Source organism: Mirounga angustirostris, unplaced genomic scaffold (genome assembly GCF_029215605.1).
Source record: "Mirounga angustirostris isolate CCGP_5_RB_7025 unplaced genomic scaffold, mMirAng1.0.hap1 SCAF_14, whole genome shotgun sequence".
NCBI classification, from domain to species: Eukaryota; Metazoa; Chordata; class Mammalia; order Carnivora; family Phocidae; genus Mirounga; species Mirounga angustirostris.
Window position 1 is genome coordinate 55,415,065 of NW_026991722.1, and position 22,822 is coordinate 55,437,886.

The following is a 22,822-nucleotide window of genomic DNA, read 5'->3' on the forward strand; positions in this document are numbered from 1 at the left end:
CCTTAGGTTTGTTTTTACTTGTCAAATTGAATTATAAAGAAAATTAATTTATTTTCATTTTTTAAATAATAGAAGCATTCAAAACTATGAACTTACAGCCAAACTATGGAAAGAGCCTAGATGTCCATCAACAGATGAATGGACAAAGAAGATGTGGTATATACATACAATTGGAATATCATGCAGCCATCAAAAAAATGAAATCTTGCCATTTGCAATGATGTGGATGGAACTAGAGGGTATTATGCTAAGCAAAATAAGTCAATCAGAGAAAGATAAATATCATATGATCTCACTGATATGAAGAATTTGAGACACAAGACAGAGGATCATAGGGGAAGGGAGGGAAAAATGAAACAAGATGAAACCAGAGAGGGAGACAAACCATAAGAGACTCTTAATCTCAGGAAATAAACTGAGGGTTGCTGGAGTGGAGGGGGGTGGGAAGGATGGGGTGGCTGGGTGATGGAATTGCGGAGGGTATGTACTACGGGGAGCGCTGTGAATTGTGTAAGACTGATGAATCACAGACCTGTAACCCTGAAACAAATAATACATTATATGTTAATAAAAATAATTTTTTAAAAAGACTATGAACTTAACCATTGTTGCCTCTGAATACAGCTTTAGACACCTGGACAAACCTTTATGACATATTTATTTTTCTCACCTTTATTTTCTCAAAAACAATTATTATTACAATCTATAATTGTCACCTTCATTTAGTCACTGGCCAAATATTTATTTAAGAGATATCTCAAATGGCTAATTTTTGTAGTTGTTTAAAATATTAATAATAGTATCTAGTTTAGCACATGGCAGTTTCAGAATGTCACATGGTCTGTACAATTCCTGTTTGGAGACTTTAGGATTTCTTTTTGGCCTAATATAGGATCAATGGTCAAAATTTTTTTTAAGTATATACATATACATACTATATATGTTTTAAGGTATAATATCAGTATGCATTAATTCAATATAAAGAGCTGTATTATTCAAAAATCTGTTTATTCTTTAAGTAAAAAGCCTGAAGCAATATGCTAAAATATCTAAAATAGTTTTTCTGTACAGTGTTCTGGTATCTCTGATAATTTTTTCTTCATATTTAAACTTCTTACTAAAATATATTTAAAGAAAAATACACAAATCAAGTAAACAGCTTGAAAATTATTCAAAAAATTAGCATAGCCGTGTAACCAGAACCCAGGACACCCCCTCCCCATTGTGCTCCCTTCCAGTCACTGCCCCCTCTCTGCAAAGAGAAACTCTTATCCCCTAAGATTAGTTCTACTTGTTCCATTTTTTCCTTTGTATAAATGGAATCATATGGTATGTGCTCATTTGTGGTAGACAGTTTTTGCTCAGCACTCTGTGAGGTTCACGTAGATTGCTGTATGGAGAACATTTGTTTTCCCTGCTGTATAGTAGTCCATTGGGTGAGGGTTTTACAATTTATTTATCCATTCTATTGGTGATAGTCATTTGGGTAGTTTTGATGTGGGAAAGTGGATTATGGAAAGTGCTGCTACAGACATTCTAGTACAGAAATATACACATCTGTTGGAATGTATCCAGGAGTAAAACTGCATGGGGTACTTTGCTTAATATTTTGATGTTACGTTACTTAGCACAGAAAAGCATATGTAATGTTCACAGTAATTGCGCTTTTTATTTAACATAGAAAGAAAATGTCCCTTTTGGACACCTTGATTGCATTTTGCATCAAATTCTTCTTTTTTACTAAAAATTAAGTTGTATGCCATCCTGATATTTTCTGTTTGTTTTATTGATAAAAATTTTCCCCATCTTTTTTACTTTTAAATTCTTTTGTTTCAGGTGTATCTATTCTAAACATCTTCTAAATGGATTTTAAAAAACATTTACATTTACTTTCATAACTGGTTTACTTTATATCACTTCTGTAAACATGTTTTAAGCTGGAGTTTTTTTAAAAAGCTCTCTTAGGGTTTCCTTTGCTTTTTGTCCTTGTCTATATGAGTTATGTTACATGCCCTCTGTTTCAATAATTATTTCTGCACTCATTTCCTTTTGTAGCTCATATTATTAATGACTGTCCAAACTCACTCCTTGTATTTTGGATGTCCACATTTATGCATGGGTTCTGGATATGCTCATACCACACGCCTTCAGCACCAGGTCCCCTCCTCCCTGCTCCAGGTTCCTCACCAGGGGCCTGGACAGCAGATTCCGTGGAATGGTGACTAAAGAAAGCAGCGTGTAGCGGGTTGAGGGATGAACGTGCAGTGATTAAGAGAGGGAGCAATCAGCCCTGCTCCAGCCCCTTAAAGAAATCTGGCAGGCTGCTATGAAAGAAATCATCTTTTTCACACCTTTTTGTGATCAATAAGTGAAAACAGAAAAAGTCACTGTTTTAAATGTTTCTGAAGCAATAACTTCCTCTACGGCACTCTCCAGAAATGAGCTACGTATGTACACAAAAAAGAAAACATGTATTACATACATCTTCCCTGTTCAAAGAGCCCAAGAAGAGGAGAATGTCTCATTTCCTAGGGAGGCCTGCAAAAGCCACCTGCTCCCCCTGTCTTCCTCTGGGACCCCATCCTGAGTCCTGCTCCACCTGGGGGGGGGAGGCAAAAGTGCGGCAACAGAGGAAGGGGCAAGAGCCAGATACTTTCACACAGCTGTGTGGCAATGACACAGAAGCTTTTCAAAGTTTACATTCCTTCTAGTTTCAAGAAATATATGAGACCACCCCATGGAACAACAGCCTCTAACCTCTTACTTGTCTCAAAGAAGAAACATCTAACTGGTTTCCCTTTATTAGTTACCTCTCTACTGATTATTCCATTTACACTAAGTCATTTATTCCTCACGTAGGCTGGGAGGTGTGCCTGTTCATCCTCATTTGATAAGTGAGGCTCAGAGAACATGAGCAGCTTGCTCAGTGTTATACAGTTAGGAAGCGGAAGAAATGGTATTTGAACAATTGTGTCTGACTCCATTACCCACATACTCAACCACTGCTTCTCCCTAGTACTGTAACCCAGAGCTCCATGGTCCAAGGAGGCCCATCCTCCAAGGTCTCAGGACTGGGAGTGTGAGCTCCCCCTGGAGGCCAAGGTGTAGTATGGCAAGGGTGAGAGTGGGAACATCGCTCGACTGGAGGCAGGCTATAGATACAAATGCATTTATTCACGTCCCACCTCTTTCCACACTATTGAGAGATTAGCACTTCCGAGATGGGCAAAGGCTGAGGCAAGATGAGGTGCATGCTGCGGCTGTGGGCACAGGTGGCTGAACTAAACAAGGGAAATGTGTCAGATATTGGGATCAAGGAACTACAAAGCAGGGCACCTGCCAGGCAGCCCCTGGATTTTCCCATGGTACTGGCAGTTCTCTGGAGAAGAGGAAGACCCAGGTGACAAATGTCTTCAATTAACGTTAGCACATAACTAGAAGGCAACCAGATAACAGCCAGAGGAGGGAGGAGGTGTGGTGGAGTGAAGAGCTTAAACCCTCAAGAGGCTTCTCTGAAGAGCTGAGAACTGTCCTAGGAGAAGCAGCAGGACTATTCGGGAGAAGCAAAATGTGCTATCCCAAGAGGGTGACGAGAAAGCCCTGTGTGAAAAAGCTGCAAGATGGAGGTCAATCCCAGTGCTTGGAGTAACAAAAATTGAGGGTCAAGAAAAAGTCCATAAAGAGGATACACGTATGGGATGGGCACAAAAACGGAGAAACTTAAGGTCAAACCAAGTTAAATGTAAGTGAAAACAAACCTAAATCTTTCATTCCAAGGACTACTTATATCACCCGGGGAAAGCAAGTCCTCACCACTCTGACCTCATCTCCCTTTCACTCTGCTCCTGCTCCAACTAGGACACATTCAACTTCCTTCCTCCTCAAGGTCTGCTGCTCCTTTACAGGGAAGTTCTCCCCATGGACCCTCCGGACTGCCCACCTCACCTCCTTTAAGTTGATCCTCAAATATCACATCCTCAGTATGTCCTTCCCTGAACTCCCTGTATATAAAAAACTCCCTCTCCAAATACATGTGCCCTTCCTAACCTCTTTACCTGTTTTATCTTTCTACATAGCACTTACCACCAATTAACTTATTATATAAATATTTTACATATTTGCTCTCTCGCTTTCTAAGAACATAACTGCCTTATGACAGGGATTTGTTTACTTCACTGCTCTTTTCTCTGAGTCTAGAACAGTGCCTACTATGTAGTTATCACTCAATAAATACTTGGCAAATATTTGCCAAATGTCTGAAATGTGTTTCTTAATAAGTTTGCATCTGATATTGTGGTGGCCACGAATGACAGATATGTGAGCCAAAATTATATTGGTCTAGCCTCAAAATAATGAATGGAATGCAGATATACAGTTGTTTGCCTGCTGGTGTTGGTGGTATTCAGAGGTGCCATTAGAACAAGCTGATGCTCCTGCACCAATACTGGATAAGATTCCAAACAGCACTAGAGACTAGACCGTACCAGGGGAAGGCCATTTGATGTGTGCCATCTGTGCAAGGCAAATGTAATACTCCTCAACTGTTTGTTCCATATTAGAAAGACCCACTTATGTGTCAGATTGGTTACAGACTCTTCTTATAACAACATCCTCCATTATTTTACCTCTAGGAACAATAGCCTCCAAAGAAACATAATTTTGCCACAGAAACAGTCTAAAGAATTAGGATCATGAATAGATAGCACAAGCCCTTAAGTTCCTGGCATTCTGGTCTGTGTAACCTGTCCCATGAACCCAGAGAAGCATGACAATCATAATTATATCAGTGGCCAATCCAGGAACCAAAAATCATAGGCATCCCAGGCAAGCAGTTTTTTGGTAATGGACAATAGTCCTGTTTAATAACCAGCAATAAAAAAGGATGTGCCAAGAGTCTTACTGAGAAGGTTCAGTCAGCACAAACAGAATATTGATAGGTTTAAGAGGGCACTTCATCTAACTCTTCATTGTATTGATGAGGGAAGTGAGACCTGGCATTTTAAGTGACTTGTCTAAGGCACGACAACTAATAACGAGGCCAAAGCGAGAGCCCTAGTCTCCTGGGCAGCAAGCTACAGAAACCAAGACTTCTAAAGAGTCACTTTGAGGTTTGATTGTTTTGCTCAAAGTATGGCTGAGATGAAGTGTATTAAGAATAGACTAAGGCAACAGAGTCTCTTCTCTCTAGTGAAATCACTTTCAGAATAAAAAACAAAATAAAAAAACAATCTGGACTACACTGGATGAGCTCCCAGCAAAACTTGTCTCCAAAATGACCACAGCTCCCACGGTACCTAATCCAACCCAGTGCTTGGTAAATGACAGGGGTAATTGCCTCTATTTCTCTCTGTCCCTCTGTCTCTCCCTCTCTTTCTGTCCCTGTCTGTCTCTCTCAATACCTCACATTATAGAAAACATACTGGTTATTTTGCTTCTATTTTTCTCTCAGTTTCACTAACCACACAATATTCCACTGAGTAATATTCCATAACTAAAAATCCTTACATGTTATGTCTATATTGTTTGTTATATCCTTAGCTCTTAGCTGGGCCTCATGCTTAGTAGGTACTTAATATCTGTTCAATTAAATAATTAATAATATCCATTTTTCTCTGAACTCTTACATTCCTTATGCCAATAGAATCTATCCATAGGAAACAGCAAAATGCCATTTAAAATATAGTAATTCCATGTGCCTAAAAAAAGTTAATAGTTAATGCTGCAATTAAATACAAGATTTATTTATACTGTAAATTTTGCTAATGTAATTTTAGCTTTGCAAAGAAATTGTGAAGTAAAGTTAAGTAGTTATTTGGTATCAAAACATAATTTGCTAAAATATTTCTATATGCTCCTCAAATGTCTAGAATATTTGCTAATAATATGTCCAGCAAATTGATGATTCTAGAGAATCTATGGAAACCAATGGCTGTTACTCCTATGAACTACATTTCATTACCTCTCAAAATATAAATTATTATAGTTTTATTTCTAGAAATAATCTTGCATTTAGCATACATTCACAACCAGTCTGAATGCTAGACTTCCAATTTAAAGATGTAGAAATGAGCATATACATTTAGCTCCATTCCCTTCTAAATGCCACCAAAATATCAATAAAGGCATTTTTTAAATGAATACTTATCAACAGAGAAAATGTTGAATTAATTTTGATGTAATACATAATGGAATATTATGTAGCCTTTATAAAGAATTAAAATTATACCAAATGATTTGGAAGAGATCTGCTGTGAGACAGAGCAGAGCAAGACAAAAAGATAATGGAAAAATATGTATATAATCCCATTTTTGCACAAGCAATTTTTTTTAAAGATTTTATTTATTTATTTGACAGAGAAAGAGATAGCGAGAGCAGGGACACAAGCAGGGGGAGTGGGAGAGGGAGAAACAGGCTTCCCACCGAGCAGGGAGCCCAACACGGGGCTCAATCCCAGGACCCTGAATCATGACCTAAGCCGAAGGCAGACGCCTAACAACTGAGCCACCCAGGCACCCCATGCACAAGCAATTATTTTAAAAGGATATGGATTCACAAATATATAGATGTATGAGTGTGTATGTGTACATGTATATGCAATCATATGGGAATTAACAAAATATAGATAGCATAGGATTGCTAATAGTTTAATCATTTTCCTTTTCCTCCTGGGAAAATACATTTCCTGGATTCCCACGCTGTTAAGTGTAGCTATGTAACTGAGTTCTGGCCCATGCATGTGGGTGGAAATGATGTAATAAGCTTTAGAGGCCCAACTTCTGAGTTGGGCCCCTAAAGCCATCTCATGTGCAAACATCAGTTCTTTTCCCACTTTCAGGCTTTGCCAAAAGATCCCCAAGGACCTGGAGGAGCCCCAGCCCCAGGATAATTACATGGGGCAGAACTAACTATAACTGCACTATGAGAGGAACAAGAAAGCAATTCTTAATGTGTTAAGGTACTAAAATTTTGCAGTCATTTGATATGCTAGTTAGCTCATGGTAATTAATACAGAGGGATTAGCACCAATTGTGATTTCCTTGAGAGGAGTAACTAAGTGGAAAAAGAAACAAAACGTTTTTAAAAACAGGCTGAGAAATGAAGGAGGGGGAACCATGAGAGACTATGGACTCTGAGAAACAAATTGAGGGTTCTAGAGGGGAGGGTGGGGGAATGGGTTAGCCTGGTGATGGATATTAAGGAGGGCATGTACTGAATGGAGCACTGGGTGTTATACACAAACAATGAATCATGGAACACCACATCAAAAACTAATGATGTAATGTATGGTGATTAACATAACATAATAAAATAAAATAAAAACAGGATAAATAAAATGTAGTCTATGCAAAATAAATAAATAAATACAAAAAATAATACTAGTATAAAGATATGAAGCCACATTGAGAATAGGTAAAAAGACAAAAGCAGATGAGAAATGTCAACAGAAATCCCTGGAAGTGTGAAAAGGAAATAAATGAATGAAAATTGACTTCACCGTACTGAGAAAGCTAAAACAAATCTGTTAAAGGAGCAAGTTAATTTATGTTATAGAACCCTGGAAAGCTTCAGTAACTGCAGGCATCAGATACTTCTGAAGGCAGCACTGTGGGGCTAACAGCAGATGCTTGTTTTCAAGTCCATAATAGAAACTATTAGGCACACTAGGTTACCTACCTTGCCCCATACAACTAACTATGCAACTATCCCTCCCACATTAAGGTCAAAGGCTGGAGGATTTAGCCTCTGGACAGGTTGAAACAAAGAAGGCATAGACTTTGGGATCTAACACAGTGATGAAGCCTATTCACAGAACAATAGCCACTTGCAGTACCTGGATCTCAAATTGCGGGCAGCCCTCTCCCCCACCCTCAACAACTCCCATGACCCCCCCCACACACATAGACACCCCAGTCAGAAGGAGGAAGAAGAGCCTTTCATGTAGGAACCAACCCAGAAGTCCTAGTTATGACACTTTGGGGTATCCAACTAAAACATTATGGTTAACATCTCAGCACCCCACAGGAATGCTCACAATTTCAGAATCCCATTAGGGCACCCAGAGATTTTACTCTGCTTCTCAGGACCTTATTCTTAAAAATGAAAGGACAATTAAGATTCACCAGAGAGCTGAAGAACCTAATAAACAGATACTAAAACAAGCAAATACAATAACAAAAAAAGGAAATTTGAGAAAAGAGACAATATAAGGAACGGAAGATTTAAACCAGTAAGTTTAAAAAGTAGATGAACTTTGAATTCGATATTCTTAGAGAAATAAGAGAAGACTCATAAAATAAGAATGCTATTGGAAACTAAGGGAGAATGCCATTTCTGTGTAGAATGTAGAAAGCCACAGAAGACTGTTACTCACTCCCTAACAATGAGAAACAGCCAGATACTCTGAAAAATTATAAATTTCCTGTAGCCATCAAAGAGCTGAAGTTCCAAGGAAAAGAAGTAATGGAAATCTAAGGAGGCCCATACCTCTGGGGACAGCTGAGAAACTCAAATATTTAACCAGTGGCAGAGCACTAGAGGGAAAGGTGATCCCACCCAAGTAAGAAAAAATCAGCTAACATTTAAGTAAATTCTTAAAGATCAAGTGGGAGCTAGCATGTCAGTCTGGAAGAGCTGGCCCCAGACATAAGAGGAGTGTCCCCATACTTACAAGCTCTTTATAACGGGCCTTACCAAGTGCTCACAGGAAAGATTAGGAGACAGAAGACTAGCAAGAGCTCCCTTTCAGAGCTCTGAAGACAGAAATTTTAAGGTGTAGCCAGAAGGAAAGTAAAAATTACATTCAGGAAAACATGGAAAAGGATCAGAGTAGACTTCCAAACAAAAACTATGCCAGCCAAAAGACAATACAGCTTTAATGAAATAAAGGGGATAAAGATCAGTCAACTCATAATTCTATATCCAGCAAAAATATCTTTAAAACATTAAGGCAAAATAAAGACATTTTCAGGCAAACAATTGCTGAGATAGCATTGCCAACAAACCTATGCTAGAAAAATTCTAAAGAAAGTTCTTTGGGGAGAAGGAACATGAAAGAAATGAAAGAGGTGTTATGACCCAATACCACAGAAATACACAGGATCATAAGAAACTACCACAAACAGTTATGCACCAACAAGTTGGACAAATTAGAAGACATTAATAAATTCCTAAAAACATACAACCTATCAAGACTGAACCATGAAGAAATAGAAAATCTGAACAGACCAGTTATTAATAACGAGACTGAATCAGTAATCAAAAACCTGTGATGGCTTCAATGGTGAAATCTACCAAACATTTAAAGAATACCAATCCATCTCAAACTCTCCCAAAAAAATAGAAGAGGAAGGAACACTTCCAAAATCCTCTTATGAAGACCAGCATTACCGTGATATGAAAATCAAACAAGGATGCCACAAGAAAAAAAAAAAGCACATCAGTATCTCTGACCAACACAGATGCAAAAATCCTCAATAAAATATTAGCAAACTGAATTCCACAATATATTAACAGAATCATACATGGTGACCAAGTGGGATTTATTCCAGAGATGCAAGGATAGTTCAACATCTGCAATTCATCAATGTGATACACCACATTAACAAAACAAAGGATGAAAATAATATGATCATCTCAATAGATGCAAAAAGCATTTGACAAAATTCAACATCCATTTATGATAAAAAGTCTCAACAAGGTGGGTATAGAGGAACATACCTCAATACAATAAAGGCCATATATGACAAGGCCCCAGCCAACATCACACCCAAAGATGAAAAGTTGAAAACCTTTCCTCTAAGACCAGGAACAAGACAAGGATGTCTACTCTTGTCACTTTTATTCAACATGATATTAGAAGTCCTAGTCAAAGCAATTAGGCAAGAGAAAGAAATAAAAGGCATCCAAATCAGAAAGGAAGAAGTAAAACTGTCACTATTTGCAAAGAACATGATATTTTATACATAGAAAATCCTAAGATTCCACAAAAAAACAAAACAAAATTGTTAGAACAAATCAACAAATTTGGTAAAGTTGCAGGATACAAAATTAATACACAAAAATCTACTGTATTTCTATACACTAATAATGAACTACTAGAAAAAGAAATTAAGAAAACAATTCCATTTACAATTGCATCAAAAAGAATAAAATACCTAGGCATAAGTTTAACTAAAGAGGTGAAAGACCTGTACTCTGAAAACTGTAAGACATTCATGAAAGAAATTAAAGAAGACAGAAATAAATGCAAAGATATTCTGTGTTTATGGACAGGAAGAATTAATATTGTTAAAATGTCCATATTATACAAAGCAATCTACAAATTTAATGCAATCCCCCAAAACTCCAAAGGCATTTTTCACAGAAATAGAACAAACAGTCCTAAAACTTGTTTGGAACCACAAAGACCCTGAATAAAGCAATCTTGGGAAAGAACAACAAAGCTGGCAGCATCTAATTTCCTGATTTCAAACTACATTATAAAACTATTTTAATCAAGGGGCGCCTGGGTGGCTCAGTCATTAAGCATCTGCCTTCAGTTCAGGTCATGATCTCGGGGTCCTGGGATCGAGCCCTGCATCAGGCTCCCTGCTTGGCAGGAATCCTTCTTCTCCCTCTCCCACTCCCGCCTGCTTGTGTTCCCTCTCTCGCTGTGTCTCTTTCTGTCAAATAAATAAATGAAACCTTTTTAAAAAAACTATTTTAATCAAAACAGTGTGGCATTGGCATTAAAACACAGGGATCAGTGGAGCAGAATAGAGAGTCCAGAAATAAACCCATGCATATATGGTCAATTAATTTACAACAAGGAGGCAAGAATATACAATGGGGAAAGGACAGTCTCTGCAATAAATGGTGTTGGGAAAACTGGGCAGCCACAAGCAAAAGAATGAAACTGGACCACTATCTTACAACACACAAAAAAATTAACTCAAAATGAATTAAAGACATAACATAAAATTCCTAGAAGAAGATGTAATCTCCTTGACCTTGGTCCTCGCAATGAATTTTTGGATTTGACACCAAAAGCAAAAATAAACAAGTGGAACTGCATCGAGCTAAAAAGCTTCTGCTCAGCAAAGGCAGCCATCAATAAAATGAGAAGGCAACCTACCAAATGAGAGAAAATACTTGCAAATCATATATCTGATAAGGGGGTAATAACCAAAATTATATAGAGAACTCATACAACTCAATAAGAAAAAAGAAACAATCTAATTTAAAAATGAACAGAGGATGTGAAAAGACATTTTTCCAAAGAAGACATACAGATGGCCCACAAATACATGAAAAGGTGCTCAATATCACGAATCATCAGGAAAATGGAAATCACAACCACAAGATGGCACCTCACAGATGTCAGAATGGCTATTATAAAAGGACAAGAAATAACAAATGTCAAAGAGGATGTTGAGAAAAGGGAACCTTTGTGCACTGTTGGTGGGGATGTAAACTGGTGAAGCTGCTATGGAAAACAGCATGGAATTTCCTCAAAAAATGAAAACTAGAATTACCATATGATCCAGCAATTCCACTTGTAGGTATTTATCTGAAAGAGACAAAAACACTAACTTGAAATGACGTATGCACCCCCGTGTTCACTGCAGCATTATCTATAGTAGCCAAGATACAAAAGCTACCTAAGTGTCCATAAATGGATGAATGGACAAAGAAAATGGGATATTATTCAGTCATAAAATGGAATATTATTCAGTCATCAAAAGGGAAATACTGCCATTTGCAACAACATGAATGAACCTTGAAGGATTTATATGCTAAGTGAAATAAGTCAACAATGTTATCTCACTTAAATGTGGAATCTAAAAACAAACAAAAAAAAAATACAAACAAAGAAAAACAAACTCACAGATGCAGATAACAGATTGGTGGTTACAAGAGACAGGGGGTGGGGGATGGGCAAAAAATGGGTGAAGGGGTCAAAAAATATAAACTTCCAATATAAAATACATAAATTATGAAGATCTAATGCACTACATGATGAGTATAGTTAACAATATACCATATTGTATATTTGAAAGTTGCTAAGACAGTAGATTTTAAAAGTTCTCAATACAGCGGGAAAAATGTATAACTATGTGCTGGATGTTAACTAGATTTGTCATTGCAATCATTCTGAATTGCAAATGATTGAATATTGAATCATGTTGTACACCTGAAAGTAATATAATGTTATATATAAATTATATCTCAATTCAAAAGAATGTTCTTCAGGGAGAAGGAGTATGTTACCAGATGAAAGTGTGGATCTACACAAAGAAATGAAGGGCACTGGAAATAGTGAACAGCACTTATGATGTACAGAACATATATAGAGAAGAGATTGGTTTCATTTCTTATTTCCTTTGTTTGTTTTATGAGAACAAAAGTCATCTGGAAATAAAGACAAGATCAGAAAGAATGGGAGAGAGAAAATGGAAGAAACCACTGTGAGGCTCTTACATTATAGGAAAAGTGGTAAAATAGGCTGTCGTAAGGTAAATAGGTACACTGTAAATCCTATAGGAACTGATAAATATTTTTAAGTAGGTAAATTAAAAATCCAATAGCAAAGAACAGAAGCATTAAATAATATTCAATACAAGTTTTTAAAAGGCAGAAAAGGAGGAAAAAAGGACTAAAAACATATGGGATAAGTAGGAAGCCACTAGCAACATGGAGAATTTAAATCCAGTCATACAAAGAAACATTAAATGTAAAGTGCTTGAGTACAGGTTAAGAGATAGTATCTAAACTGAAAATATAGTTATGCAGCAATAAACACATTCTTGAGGAACAGGGAGGTAAATGTTAAAAGTAACAGGTTTGTCCCTGGATAAAAAAATCTGGGGTAGGGAGAAGAATGTTGTTTTTCATTAACAGGACTTGTAATACAACTACATATGTGAACTATTTTCTAATTTTCATTGTGGTAAAATACACGTAACAAAATTTACCCAATTAACCATTTTTAAATGTACAGTTCAGTGATACTAAATATATTCATATTGTTATACAACTATCACCATCATCCATCTCCAGAACTCTTTTTTTTTTTTACTTATTCACTTTTTCTTTTCAGAATTCTTTCCTTCTGATGAAACTGAAACTCTATATCCATAAACAATGATACCCCACCCCCTCTCCCCATAACTCTTGGCAACCATCACTCATTTTCTCTCTGATTTTGACTACTTCAAGTATCTCATATAAGTGCGATAATCCAGTATTTGTCTTTTGTGATTAATTTATTTCACTGAGCATAATGTCCTCAAGGTTAATGCATGTTGTACCATATGTCAGAATTTCCTTCAAGGTTTACTGATATTCCATCGTATGAATATACCACTTTTTCCTTATCCATTCATCTGTTCATGGACACTTGGGTTTTTCCTTATCCATTCATCTGTTCATGGACACATTTTGGCTATTGTGAATAATGTTGCTATATGTATGAGACATTTGAGACCCTGCTTTCAAATCTTTTGGGTATACACCAAAAAGTGGAAATAACCAGATCATATGGTAATTATATTTTTAATTTTTTGAGGAACTGTCATACTATTTTCCACAGCAGCCATACCTTTTTATATTCCCATAATGATCATGGGTTCCAATTTCTATACATCCTTACCAACACTTCTTATTTTCTGTGTATTTTATTTTAATAGTAGCCACCCCAGTGGAATGAGGTGGTATCTCATTGTGGTTTTAATTTGCATTTCCCTAGTAATTACTGATGGTGTGCCTCTTTTCATGTGCTTACCGACCACGCCAGTATCTTCTTTAGAGAAATGTTTAGAGAAAAGTCCTTTGCCCATTTTTATTTGGGTTGTTTTTTATTATTTTTGAGTTTTACGATTTCTCTGTATATTCTGGAAAATAATCCCTTAGCAGATATATGATTTGCAAATATTTCACCCCATCCTGAGGTTGCCTTTTAACTCTTTCTATAGTGTCCTTTGATACACAGGAGTTTTTAATTTTCATGAGATCCAGTTTGTCTGTTTTTTTGTTGTTGTTTTCTGTCCCTTTGGTGTCATATCCAAGAAATCACTGCTGAATTCAATGTTGTGAAGCTTTTGCCCTATCTTTTAAGACTGCTATGGTTTTAGCCCTTACGTTTAGGTCACTGATTTGTTTTTATTTAATTTTTGTATATGAAGTGAGATAGGGGTTCAACTTCATTCTTTTGCCTGTGGTTAAGCAACTTGCTCAGCAATATTTGTTGAAGAGACTATTCTTTCTCGGTTGAATGGTCTTGGCACCCTTGTTGAAAATCATTTGACCCTATATGTTAGTGTTTATTTCTAGGCACCTCTATTCCATTGGTCTGTATGTCTACATTTAAGCCATTATCACAGTTTTAATAACTGTGGCTTTGTAATATGTTTATATATATATGTAATATGTTGAAATAGAAACTGTGAGTCTTCCAACTCTATTCCTTTTCAAGACTCTTTTAGCTACACAGAGTCCCTTTATATTTCACATAAATCTTAGGAGAGGTTTCTTTATTTCCGCAAAAGACACCTTTGGAATTTTGAGAGGGACTGCATTGAATTCATAGGTCACCTTGGGTAATACAGACATCTTAATAATATTAAGTCTTCCAATCCATAAACATGGGATGTCTTTCCATTTATTTATGTCTTCTTCAATTTCCTTCAGCAGTGTTTTGTACTTTTCATTGTGCAAGTCTTTCACCTCCTTGGTTAACTCCTAAGCATTTTATTCTTTTCAATGCTATTGTAAATGGAATTATTTCTAATATCCTTTTCAGAGTGTTCATTGTTAGTGTGTAGAAATGTAATTGATTTTTGAGTCTTAATTTTGTATCCTGTTACTTTGCTAAATTCATTTATGAATTCTAAGACGGGTGTGTGTGTATGTGTGTAATCTTTAGGGGTTTCTACATATAAGATCATATCATCATATCAGGAACAGAGATAATTTTGTTTCTTTGCTTCCAATTCAAATGCCTTTTATTACTTTTCCTTGCCTAATTATTCTGGCTAGGATTGTCAGTCCTATGTTGAAAAAAAGGGGCAAAATCAGGCATCTATGCTTTTTTCCTGATCTTAGAAGAGAAGCTTTCAGTCTTTCACTACTGACTATAATATTTCCTGTGGGTTTTCCATATATGGCTTTTATTATATGGAGTTTGTTTCCTTCTGTTCCTGTTAAATAGTTGTATTTTTTTTTCCATGAAAGGGTGTTGAATCTTGCCACATGCTTTTTCATTAATTGAGATGATTATGTCAGCTTTTGTCCTTCATTCTGTTAATTTGGTATTATTGCATTGATCAATTTTCATATGATGAATCATCCTTGCATTCCAGAAGTCAATCCCACTGGTCATGGCATATAATCCTTTTAATATGATGCTGAATTGAGTTTCCTAGTATTTTGTTGAGGATTTTTGCATCAGGGTTCATAAGGGATCCTGGTCTGTAGTTTTCTTGTAGTGTCTTTTTCTGGCTGTAACAGGGTAATACTGTGCTCATAAAATGAGTTAGGAAGGGTTCCCTCCTCTTCAATTTTTTGGAAAAGTTTGAAAAGGAGTGACATTAGTTATTCTTTAAAAGTTTGGTAGAATTCACTGGCAAAGCCATCAAGTCCAAGGTTTTTCTTTGTTGGGAGATTTCTGATTACTAATTCAACCTGTATATGCATTATTTTATTTAAAATATTTTTAAATGTGATTTATTTCCTATTTTTATGTACCAGGACATGTGGATAAATTGTGAACAAAACAAAATAGTCCTTGATAACACAACATTCACAGAAAATTTGTGTCTGTATTTTGAGAGATCTGGGATCTTGTTCCATTTTTTTCTCCTTCGTGTCTGAATTTTCTAATATTGTTGCTGGAAGTAAAAAACTTTATGGAGGATAATCTGGAAATATTTATCAAATGCTTAAAAATTGTTTCTATCCTCTGTAATCCATTAATTCTACTTATAACAACAAGAAAGTAGTAACACACATAACTATTTCTTTCAAAGGATGTCTTCCATTGTTATTTAAGAATTAGAAAAAGTTAAGGTCTGATACAAAAGAAAAAAAACAAAATAAACTGTGATATTTATCATAACAGATAATTATGCAGTCATTAACAGCCAGGTTTTCAAAGACTATTTTTAAAGAAAAGAAAATATGTTTAAATTATATTTGCAAGTAAAGGGGGAAAAAATGGCTACAAAGCAGTATGAACAATAAGATTACAATTCTAATTTTTAAATTACATATACAGTCAAATAAAAACACAAGATGGTTGAAAAAATAACAGAATAATAATGGTAAGCTCTATTGAGTGGTGAGATTAATATTTTAATTTATTCATTATTACATTTGTCTTTTACTCATTTCCTGCACTTTTATGAAAAGAAAAAAAAACATTTATTTTAAATAAGTTTGACTTAGTAAGTTCGCTGCTTCACTTCACTGGTGATTATGTATAAGGATTCAGTGGTAAAATAAACTTAGATTCATAAAAAGAATTGAGCTGACTGAACACTCTCTACAGAGGAGAGAATACTCTCTCTTTACAGTGTCTCTGTAGAATCGTGTAGGGATTTCACTTTCCATGAAAAGCCTTGGGGAAATGATGATATGATTTGCAATCAAGTTAAAGAAGAGAGGCTCATGATATCATATGCTGCAGTGGCAGGATTACCCTTTGATGGAACTGTGGCAATGTCTTACGGGACCTCTGGTAGGAGAATGTCTACCTGAGGTATAGACACAATAACATAAAATGACACATTGTATCAGATGGCCACAGAAAATTGTCCCAGAGTTATTAAATATGCAAGTTTATTTTTTTCTATTTTGAGTGGCTTTTTGCTATCACATTGAAATGTATTTACTCTAGAACATAATATTTACAAGGAAAAGAAGAGCCTTGCAAGGTGAGGAACCAGATTTATTTCCCCAGCCCGTCAATTCAGAGCCTTCCAGACCACAAGAAACGTCTGAATAAAGAACTCCTTTGCGTTTCCTTATTCAGTCCCTTGCCAAATCGGTAAGCAGAAATCCCAAAGTATATTCTATCTTCCCAACCCCTGCTCCTTATTTTCACATACAATGAATCTCCCTAATGGTCTTCCTTTAATCTGGCCTACTATTGCCAAATAAATGCTTAAACATAGTTACATTGAAGGTGTGACTACAAACTCCTCATTCTGGCTTTTTAAAGCTAAAAAATGGCCTCAACCTACCCAACCTACTAATTCTTTATTAATATTTCAAAACTGAAGCGGAACCCGTACCAGAGTCCCGTCCTCCAGACCTACCAGATAGTACTTCGTGTTGTCTCAGCCACTAAGCTTGCAGTCATTTGTGACGGGGCAGTACACCGTTATACCATTTTCTCCATAAGGCACACACTTCTCTTTCTGACCAGGTGTTACTTTTTTGACTAATCTCCTTGTTATCATCTGTAACAGTTATTATAAGTTCAGTAGACTGCCAGCTCCCCAGGATCGAGAAAGGCTGCTCACCGTCCCTTCTATCCCACCCTCCCCCACCAAGGTCCTGTATAATGAGAGTAACAGCTTAAAGCACAATGAACAAAATAGGAACCCACAACTCCAGTTACTGTATGTAAAAACTGAATAAATAAGTAAGTCATGGGGCAGCATAAGTCAACTAATGAATGCAGAGGAAATAATGTAATTAGAAAATCATCATTTGGCAAGCAACATAATAATTACTAATTCATCTAATGAACATCCTAAAACTAGTGAGTGAAAGTTAGATGAAAAATAGAATAATCATACAATCTCAAAGTCACTTCCCACAAGTAGGTATTAATTGCAAAAGGAAAAAGAGTAATTTTGCATTGGAGAAATGGCACACGCCATTTCAATCAAGTGATCAAAGTTAACAATAGCAGGAAAAGGACACCACCACCTAAGCGGATGCATTGCTTCTGGAATATTCCTCCCCTGGTGCATAATCCATCTACTCCTGAGGAAACATCAGACACACCCAAAGTGAGAAGCCTGTGACAAAAAATAACTGGCCTGTACTCTTCGAAAGTGCCAAGTTCATAAAAGTCAAGGAAAGATGATGAACTGTTGCAGATTAAAGAACACTAAAGAGACAGGACAAGTAAACACAGGTGATCCTGGATGAAATCTGTACATGTGTGCTTCACAGAGGATATTACCAGGTGACTGGCAAAACTTTCATTTTGGCAACTTAATCTCAAATGGTTTGGCAGGGAGTTTAGTTTTGCTATTGTGACTTCTGAATCTCTAAAATTATTTCCAACTTTCAATAAAGTAGAAACATTTACAAGGCCAATCACACATCATTCTGAGTCTAATATTCTAAATTGCTTCTCATCTCCTGTCCCCTGCTTCCCCTTCCCTACCCTGAAGCCCAGCACATTACTCATATGCCCATAACTTGAAGTTTCCAGGAACTTCCTTTTTTACAGAGGTGCCTATCGTTCCTTCTGCCTAATGTCCTCGTCTACTCCACTTCTCAGGTGAAAGTCTGCCCGCCCTCCGAAGACTAACGTCAACACTGCTTCCATCGTTCCCCTGTGAAGATGTCCACACACAGAGCTGGAGCTCACACTTCCCTCTCCTGCGTCCCCGGTGCTCTGCTGAAAATGTCCCAAGCCCATGTGAAGGAGGGCTGCAAGCAGCATGGGGAAAAGACAAAGGCATTCGTGAAGTCTACTACCAGGGCCTGCCGCCTAACCCCTTCACAGCACATGAAAGGTCGAGGACCAGTTATCTGACGCTCTCTGGACCTCAGGTCTTCCACTATGAAATTGAAATATCTGACAAAATCTTCACGAAATTGCCACAAAAACAGATAAATGTGTGAAGTCATATTGGGCAGTCAAGAAAAATGAGATCCAAAAACAAGATTCCACTTCACACTCGGTATGATGGCTATGAACAAGAACACAGAGACGACGAGTGTTAACAAGGATAGAGAGAAACTGAAGCCCTCACACACTACCCGTGGGAAGGTAAAATTGTGGTAAAGAATCTGGCAATTACTCAGTAAGTTAAATGCAGAATTGCTAAATGACCCAGGAACTCCACTCCTAAGTATATACCCAAGAGAACTGGAAACATTCATGCAAAAACTCTCACACAAATGTTCATGGCAGTATTATTCAAAATAGCCAAAATGTGGTAACAACCCAAATGCCCATTAACTGATAAATGGATACACAAATTGTGGCTTATCTACAATGAGATAATATTTGGAATTAAAAGAAGTGATGTGCTGATCCATGCTACAACACAGATGAACTCTAAGATCATTTTGCTAAATGAAGAAGCCAGACATGAAAGGCCACGTTATAGAATTCTACTTACATGAACTATTCAGAATAGGCACATCTATAAAGACAGAAGGTAGATTAATGGTTGCCAAGGGCTGAGGGGAATGGAGGGTTGGGCATAATAGCTAAATTGTTCAGGATTTCTTTTTGAGGTAATGGAAACATTCTAAAATTCAATGCAGTGATGGTGGTTACACAACTCTGTAAACATGTTAAAAATCACCAAATTGTACACAGTAAATGGATGACTTGTATAGTGTGCGAATTCCATCTCAATAGTGGTTTACAGAAACAGATAGATCCCCTCCTTCACCGTGTTTTATACTTGCTTGCTTCTTCCCCTTCAGTAAGCACAGAAGTCACTATGGAGATGTTTGCTGAACTGAATCTGACTTTGGATTCAGAGTGTGCTTCAAATGTGAACAGCAGTCTGCATTTGGAGGGGCACTCTATGCAGGACTGTCATCCTTCCCGGGGGACACGGCCCCGCTGTCAGTGAGAGGAGCCCGCACAGCCATCATCTTCCTGCAGGGCTTCCTGTCCCCCCGCCCAAACTGAGCAGGAGGATGGATGGTGTGGAGGCTCCTGTTGTGGACTGCACAACAGATTTTTCACACAAGTAATCCTGCTGTTGAGAAAACAATCTTCACAATACCGTTTTGACCAGTGAACAAGCCACACCAAGCAACGTAGAGTATTAGGAATTTCAGATACATTACAAAGCAATCAGAGTTACTTTAGCAATGCCATTCAAAAGAACTGAAAAAGCAAAAAATATAACTTTCCCCTGACAATCTATTTAAAATTCTTTCATAGACAGCTCTAGTTTCTAACTGTACAGACTTGGCCATACCATGAACCCCTAGTACTATGCTACTAGGGGATTTTACTTCAACAAAAGAATGAGACTTGCCCCTCTTTATAAGGAGGTGACTCTTAACAGGACATTGCCTGCTCATCACCAAGTGAAACTCAAGAGCGCACTATGAGACCCAACAAACCTTCTGGAAAGGAGCTTCTCTCCTTCAGATGCTAAAGGATCTGCCTGACAACTTTTTGTCATTTTGTAACTTCAGCTAAAATTCCAGCAGATTGCTACTTCTGAAGGAATAGAAGCCCATACCTTTTTAGTCCTCTGTAGAAAGACACTGAATAGAATATGTAACACCTTGTATTAAATTTGTATCAGTGAAAAGCACTTTTACATTTTAAAAACTGACTTTTTTTTCTCTCTCTCTCTGAAAAGGCTCTTTTATCTGGAATCTATGAGAATCTGGATATACACCAGGGACAACTATACAGATCAGCACACACTGTTCTACTTTCAAGCACCCTAATCGTTCTCAGATGTGCAATTACACACACATGTAGAAGCTATAACTAATATAGCAAATACATTTTCTTCTGACAACAATATAATTACAGCCATAAAATAAAATTTAATGTAAAATTCTATAGCCATAAGTGATGCTTAAAATATAAATTCACTTAAAGTAAAATAACTACAGCTAACAAGCTGTGGTGCTAAATTACTAACAGAAACAAATCATTCATACAGATATTAATCTTTTTATCTTTTACTATGTTCAAACTCTAAAAATACATATATAAATATAAAATACATATGACATCTAATATATTACATATATTTCCTGCCTCCTAGCCCCAGCCTTGTCACAGCAGAGGGAATATCTGAAGATCATGTGTGTTGGTTGGTTTTTCTTTTAAAATCTCATGTCCAAATTCCCATTTGTGGACTATCTGAGTACACAGCATTCTATTATCCTGTTTCAGGGCCCCCTCTACTATCCATTGTTTCAAACCTTTCCTCTCTTAATAGGGACCTAACATCTTTGGTTACTCGTGTTTTCACACAAACCTACAGGCTAGCATAATCATAACTCATCACAAGCTTTAAGCAATTTCATTTACTGCTAAGCTTTAACTGTCTTCACCCAATGTTTGCTCACTTTTCCTCTGCATATATTTTCATTACACTCCACTCTCTTGTTCATACTTTGATTTAATGGCTGGTCTACTTGAATTTTTATTTTACATATCACCACATCAAATGGGAAGCTTTCTGTGGTCCAATGTGGTCCTGTGACCATGAAGGGTCAACCCCCTCCAACACCATAAGAAGAAACCCCTTTATGACACAGTTGAGTCCCTCCTAAAGATAAACAATCATACTGTGGATGAACACCTTATATAACTAAGCATTGGACTCAAAGTTTATCCTGTTTTTCCTTAGCACTCTTAGCAGCCTTAGATACACTGTTAGGAATAAAAACATTTTAAAAGGGTACATGAAATTTATCCCAGGAACATAAGACTGGGTCAGTATATAAAAAGCAATAAATATAATAATAGCATATTAATAGAATAAATAACTACTTTTTCATGATAAAAGCAACCAGGAACAGAAAGGAACTTCTTCAATCTGATGAAGGGCATCTACAAAAAACCAGCAGCAAACACCACACTTTATGTGTAAAGACTGAGCATTCCCCTAAGATTAGGAAAAAGAAGACGATGTCTCATCTTGCCACTACTATTCAACAAAGTACTAGAAGGTCCAGCCAGAGGATTTAAGGAAACAATAAAAGGCATCCAAAATGGAAAGAAAGAAGTAAAAATTTCACTACTTGGAGAGGGCATAATTTTGCATCGAGAAAATCCTAAAGAATACACACACACACACACACACACACAGTATTAGAGCTGATAAATCCAGCAAGGTTCAGAATATAGATCACAGTACAAAAATCAATTATATTTCCACACAACAGCAATGAATAATCTAAAGATGAAATTAAGAAAACAATTCCATTTACAATAGCATAAAAATGAAAAGACCAGGAAAAGACATGACAAGAAAACTAAATACAAATACCCCTTCTGAATATCAATACAAAAGTCCTCAGCAAGAGAGTAGTAAACTGAATTCAACAGCACATTTAAAGGATTATACACCATGAAAACTATAGTGTGGAAAAACTCCCACATAATCATTTCAATAGATACAACAAAAGCATTAGAGAAAATTCAATATCCTTTCATGATGAAAACAGTCAAAACTAAAAGGGAACTTTCTTAACATGATACAGGGCATTTATTAAAAATCTACAAATAACATCATGCATAATGGTGAGAGACAGATTTTTCTGGCCTAAGATTAGGAAAAAGACAAGAATGCCACTTTCACCGCTATATTCAATGATGTACTGGAAGTCCTAGCCAGAACAATTAGACAAGAAACAAAATTAAAGGCATTCAAATTGGAAATTTTAATCTTTTAGAACTTTGCTCCTTTGACAGACTACATAATTTTATGTAAGAAAATTCCATAGAATCCACACATAAAAAAAAAAAAAAAACTAGTAGAGTTAATAAATTAATTCAGTAAAGTTGCAGGATATAAAATTATAAAATTAAAATTTCTCTATTCCAGAAATAAACAATTCCAAAGGGAGATAAATAAAACAATTTCATTTACAATACATTCC

General features: G+C 36.5%; 1 protein-coding gene across 2 annotated transcripts in view; it reads right to left on the minus strand.

The window, feature by feature from the left end:
- L3MBTL4 (L3MBTL histone methyl-lysine binding protein 4) overlaps positions 1-22,822 on the minus strand; it is a 496,448-nt gene that overhangs the window by 281,400 nt on the left and 192,226 nt on the right. The gene's annotated exons all lie outside the window — the stretch shown is intronic.